Below are 5,420 nucleotides of genomic sequence, written 5' to 3'. Positions count from 1 at the left end.
TTTAATATAGAGAGAAGAAAAGGTTTGACTTTTTTTAGAAAGAGTCTTTGTTAAAGGGCAGTTGGTTAGGGCTTTGGGGGGAGGATGTGGAGATGGAAAGTGATAACTAAAATCCACAGCATTTCTTTGGGAGGTGATGGAAATGTTCTAAAATTGATGGAAATGTTCTAAAATTGACTATGGTGATGGTTGCATGTATCCAAGAATATACTAAAACCATTGGATTGTACACTTTAAATGAGTGAACAGTATGCTATGTGAATTGTATCTCAAGAAAGCTGTTTACAAAAAGGGCAGTTGGGTGGAGATGGAAAAGTTTAGCTTTGGGGCTGGACAGACACAGCTTTGAGCTCCAGCCCTGCCACTTCCCAGCTCCAGTTACAAGACATTTCATCTCCTTGAATCCTCGGCTCCGTCAAATGAAAATACTTAGGGTTGCGAAGTAGACTTAAGATATTTTATAAAGCACTTTAAAAGCTCCTGGCACGTAAATAGTACTTAGTTTTAATAATTTTAATAATAATCATTAACAAAAATTATACAGAAAATTATACAGAAGCTGTTACTAGAAATCACTGTTGCGTATTAAACTCTTATTCATTAGAAGAGAAGGTAATTAGTACGAAAGGGAAGCGATCCTTTCAAAATGATGCTTACCTAGTAACTTAGTTGGTTGAAGTTAAGAACTGGGTAAGAAAAGGGCTGAGAACGAGACTCTCTGTGATTACAACTTGTCATTGGGAGATTCTGATCCCAGAGGGAAATGGTCACAAATGAAGGGGACATGCAGGCCACTGATGTTAAGACCAGAAGGAAAATCATTTCTCCCCAGTTTGGAAAACAGGTAGGTAACGGGGGTAGCAGCCTTCTGACAACAGGTCAGCGGGTTTGGGGTGCTGAGGCAAAGCCAGGACCCAGATTTGCTTAATCAGGCGTAGAAGCTGTTTTGATGGAATCAAGTGAAATGTTCTTGAGAGGAGACAGCTTCATAAAGCTTAAAATCAAGTGGGATTTAGCACCACCAGGGTACCCCATATATGCCCAGGTTTTGCATTTCTTTTAACTCTTGATGCAGATCGAATTTGTTTATCCATCTCGTAGAAAGGGAAATGGGAACTAATCTGTATTACTATTTTCTATCTGGAGGAAAAGCAAACACTGATCTGGAGTATGCATTTTGTTTTGTTTTAATATCACTCTTGCTTAACCATCTCCTAAGTGCACAGGTTTTCAAGTGAAACAGATCTAGTTTAATATGCAAAATCCACCGCAAGTTACTAAGTTAGCCTGACCTGCCACGGTTTCCTTGATGTGAGCAGAAGACAGGAAACTCATGGGTCAGAGACACTGGACAGTTTATAGTTTATCACAGCAACAGAGTATCCTTGTTTTTGCAACTGTTCCTCCAGCCACAGTTCCCATAAGGCCATGCAAAGAGGGCCAGATGATATCTGCACACACACATCAGAGTGTGTTGTAAGAGAGAAACCCTGAACTTAGGGGAACTGAATCTTTTACAGTGGACAATAAGCATGCCTACTCTTGGCTCCAGAGGGTGGCACTATGTCTTCCAATGCTGTTTACCATGCAAACATAAGATCAGAACAAATGCTGTCTGCATCTCTGCTTGCAAGATGAACAGAAATATGAGACCCAAGGAAAACTATCTCCCAACACTCAATAGCTGTGTCATCTTGAACCTCGGTTTCTTCATCTCTGAGCCTCAGTGTCTTCATCTGTAAAATGGGGATAATACCCATCTGGCATATGATTGGAAAGAATAAATGAGTATCAGTTTAATCTTCCAAGAACAGCTCCTGGTGCCCAACGGACACTCAAGAAATGTTAGTTATTTCATTTTGTTGCCTCCCCCTTAACTAAATGATGGTTTGGTGAAGACTTTATCCTGTCTGAATCCCACCCCTTTGTACCAACTCTCATTAGAATCTATTAAAATAACATCCATGTGAAAACTTCTCCATCGTTATTTTGTTTCAAGATGGCAGCCTTCCACACAGATAAAAGGGTCTTGATCTCATTAACAGAGTATCAAACTTGATCAATTTCAGCCCAAAGACTCACCATGAAATAATTCAAAAATCCTAACTCCTCCAGCTCAGCAGTTCTCAGACTTTGTTGCATGTTTAAGTCATCTGGGAGCTTTAAAAAATCTGCCACTGCCTCCTATACCAGCGAAATCGGCCTCTCTGGGGGTGCAACTCAGGCACCAGCAGTTTCAAAAATTCTGGGTGATTCTGATAGTAACCAGGGACAAAAGGGTGGCTCTGGCTCTCACTCGGACCGACTGGAAGAGTTTGCATGGGCTACTTTGCAATTCTTAGGCTGTTTCACTGGAGTGTAATTGGTCTAACTCTGAAAAGGTCACTAGGCTTCTGTAGGTACTTCACGGAGCCCAGCAGGAAGCTGTGGCCTGGGTGGTGTGGGGGAGGGGCACACAGAAGAAACTAAAAGGGCGGGTGGTCCATTCTCTACTAGAAGATAGGGGGGCACTCCTGTGAACTTTGGAATTCCAAGGAGCCTTGAGAACAGGGTTCTATACACCCTGGGCGCCCAGTGAAAGCTTTCAGATGGTGTTGGGATTCTGGGCTCCACCCAGAAGCATCAAGCATTCTCCATGCACACTTCAGCTTGAAAAGAGCTCCAGTCCTTCCATGCTCCCTGCAGACTAGATTATAGGATTAACCCTTCATCTCCTGGCTGGGCTATAGAGAATCCTCTCTTTTCTCTTTCCTTAGGCGTAAACAGTCAATGATACAGATTTTTCTCGCTTTCTCCTCCCACTTTTCTTTGGAGTTGTTCTGAGGCAGTTGCTTTTGGTTTCTGACACATCCTGAAGACGAAACTAAGGCCAGGTCCAACACTGGGGACAGGTCGGGCCTCCCGTGTCCCCTGTTCCATGTGTATGTGATGCTGACCGCTGACCCGCGTTCTGTCAGTGGCGAGCAGAGGTGCACAGGAAGGGCTCTGGGACCCCTAACGTCAGAATTTTCCATTTGCTTTGAGCTACTGTTCAATCCCCCTCACTCATCAAGATGCAAATTACTCAAGTAATTGGGACACCTGAAGTCCAAGGGAGCCTAATTTGTCTACATAATACAGGCTGTAAGCAAATTACCTGAAACTCAGGTGAAAGCGGGCTTTTCAGACCAGGAAGAGACTGTCTGCCAGAGCCTTTGTTTCCACATGGAGGCTGCATTCTCTGGAAGCCTGGCTGGAACAGAAGGGACCAGAAACACTTGGGGGAGCTGGAAGGGCCGCTTTCCCATCACTTAACGAGCAGCCGTGGCTCCAGCTGAGACCAATTCTGAGCGCCACCTGACATGGCGGCTTCCTACAGAACCCAGATTCGAAGGAGGGAGCCCCGGAGCCTGATTTTGCTGGAGGTGGGCACACGAGCTGACCAGGGGAGGCCCCCTTCATATGACACCATCAGAAGGTGTGGGATGGGCTGCAGGAAATGGCTCACTGGAGAAACTGAGTCCCTCCAGGACTCCTGAGGCTTTTAAATCATAGCTGTTCGGGCAGGAGTGTGGGGAGGGGGTTCAGGAAGCCTCTCCGCCTTTCCCCAGCGGAGCGGAGCAGGGGTCACATCAGAACAGGAGACATTAGGAAAGGCTGCAGACTTCTGTCTGCTTCCAGTCCTCCCTCCCCCGTTTCCAGGTAGGGGTGACGGCACAGAAACAAGAGCTATGTTCTTTCCCTCTTCCTGGGCAACTGCTGCGCCCACCCTACCCACCTGAAGGCTCACAGGCCTCCACGAGTGACATCACAGGCCTGTCGCCGCGGAAACGGGCAGTGAGGTCAGGCAGCGGGGGGCCTGATGGCTTCCGGCAGGGCAGGAGGGGAGCCGAGATCTGGGGGACCAGGGCTTCAGGACTGGAGTGCAAGGGGCGATTAGAATTGACAGCGGGAGGGCTGAGGTAAACCGGGCAGCTTCCGGAAGGCGTGGCCGCCGCTGGACAGCGAAGGCGATTGGCCAGTCCCTGCAGGCGCCGCCCCCTGTCCCTGGCCACCCCCCTCAGAGCGGGTTCTCTTTGTCACTTGTTGGCTCAAAGGTCGGAATGGACTTCTTAGGAAGACAGATTTCCTCTGGCCATTCCTTGGGGACTGAGCTCTCAAAACCAATTGGCCCAAATTTCGGTCCAGTCTGGGCTTCATACTCCCACTGGAGGTGGGCGTGGCTCACAGGGGAAGAGGAAAAAGAGCAGCCAGAGACCAGGGCCAGGGGGGATGTGTGCCAAGGGTCAGGGGCGGCCTGTGTGGGACACACGAGGGACAGGGAGGCTGATGGAGCCCCAGGAGGCAAGGAGAGAGGGCACTTTATAAATCACCAGCTCCCTTTTAAAAATGGAGTTTAACCTCCCTCCGCTTTGCTTTTGAATTTATTAGCAGTTTCATTTCCTTGGGTAATAATTCATTATCTCGTTCCCAGCCTGGGAAGCAGTGCTGGCCTAGAAGTGGCATTTACCTTCCACGAGTTTAAGTGATGCTTTTTTAGCTGTGTCATCTTCAGATCACTCTCAGCCCGCACTTCTCCTGCATCCCCACTTGGCCCACGGACAGTGTTGATTCCTCCCTAGGTGCAGGCTGACTGATGTGGTCTTGGAGGGGTAGCCCCCCACCAGCCTGTCTCCCTCCTCCTCCTCTCCCCATCCCACTCCCCTCCCCTCTCCTCCCCTCCAGCACTCCAGCCCACCTGTATTCTGATGCTGTTTGTACCAGGCTGTCTTTGGGACCCAAGCCTCTCTCTATTGTGAAGGGAGACAGCTTCAAGCTGTAGTGAGATAGAGCCGTTCTGTTGGAGTCGAGATAACTGCTGCTGGGAGGCAACCCAGTAGAGGGTTGGAGGGGGCCACATGTGTCAGCTTAACTGGAGGATCTGAAAAAGCTATTTCCATCTCTTCTCCAAGTGGGAAACTGGCAGATGCCCTTCTGTGGAATGAAAGCTTTTCTCTTCCTCTCCATCCTCTCTGCCAAGGAAGAACGCTTGATCAACAAGGGGCATGAGGATGCTTTTTCACCAGGAAAAAGTCCTTTTCCCAAATCTCTTCTCTCTCCACATCCCAGAAAAGACTGTGTCCTAACGCCCAATATGGCAAGCTGGGAGTGAAGATAGGGCGCTCTCCCCTCAGCAACCAGTGTCTCTTCCTCAATGTGTTCATCCGTGGCTCCCTTCTTTCAGCACCTACTGTGTCCAGACACTGGACACTAGATTTAACAATGCAAAAGCCAATGTGGTCCCTCCCCACGGAGTTTACAGTCAAGTGGCATGATTTTTACTGCTTGTTAAGCGACCTAGAGTGTGTGTGAAATGATGAGGGGAGTGGGTATTTTGCTCCATTAGTAATTTACTGTATAACAGTACGATTGGCGGGGTGCTAACTCTGTAATGAGAATCT

General features: G+C 48.1%; 1 long non-coding RNA gene across 1 annotated transcript; it reads right to left on the bottom strand.

Moving 5' to 3' along the window:
* Positions 1-498: 498 nt before the first annotated feature.
* LOC140686349 (uncharacterized) lies at positions 499-3,701 on the bottom strand. Its single transcript, XR_012060096.1, has 3 exons — positions 3,488-3,701; positions 3,137-3,232; positions 499-1,760 (listed from the first exon to the last, which is right to left on the bottom strand). It is a non-coding gene; the product is annotated as an uncharacterized lncRNA (long non-coding RNA).
* Positions 3,702-5,420: the final 1,719 nt, after the last annotated feature.

The sequence above is a fragment of the Vicugna pacos genome, chromosome 16 (assembly GCF_048564905.1).
Source record: "Vicugna pacos chromosome 16, VicPac4, whole genome shotgun sequence".
Classification (NCBI taxonomy): Eukaryota; Metazoa; Chordata; class Mammalia; order Artiodactyla; family Camelidae; genus Vicugna; species Vicugna pacos.
This window is presented reverse-complemented; position numbering and strand designations above follow the sequence as displayed.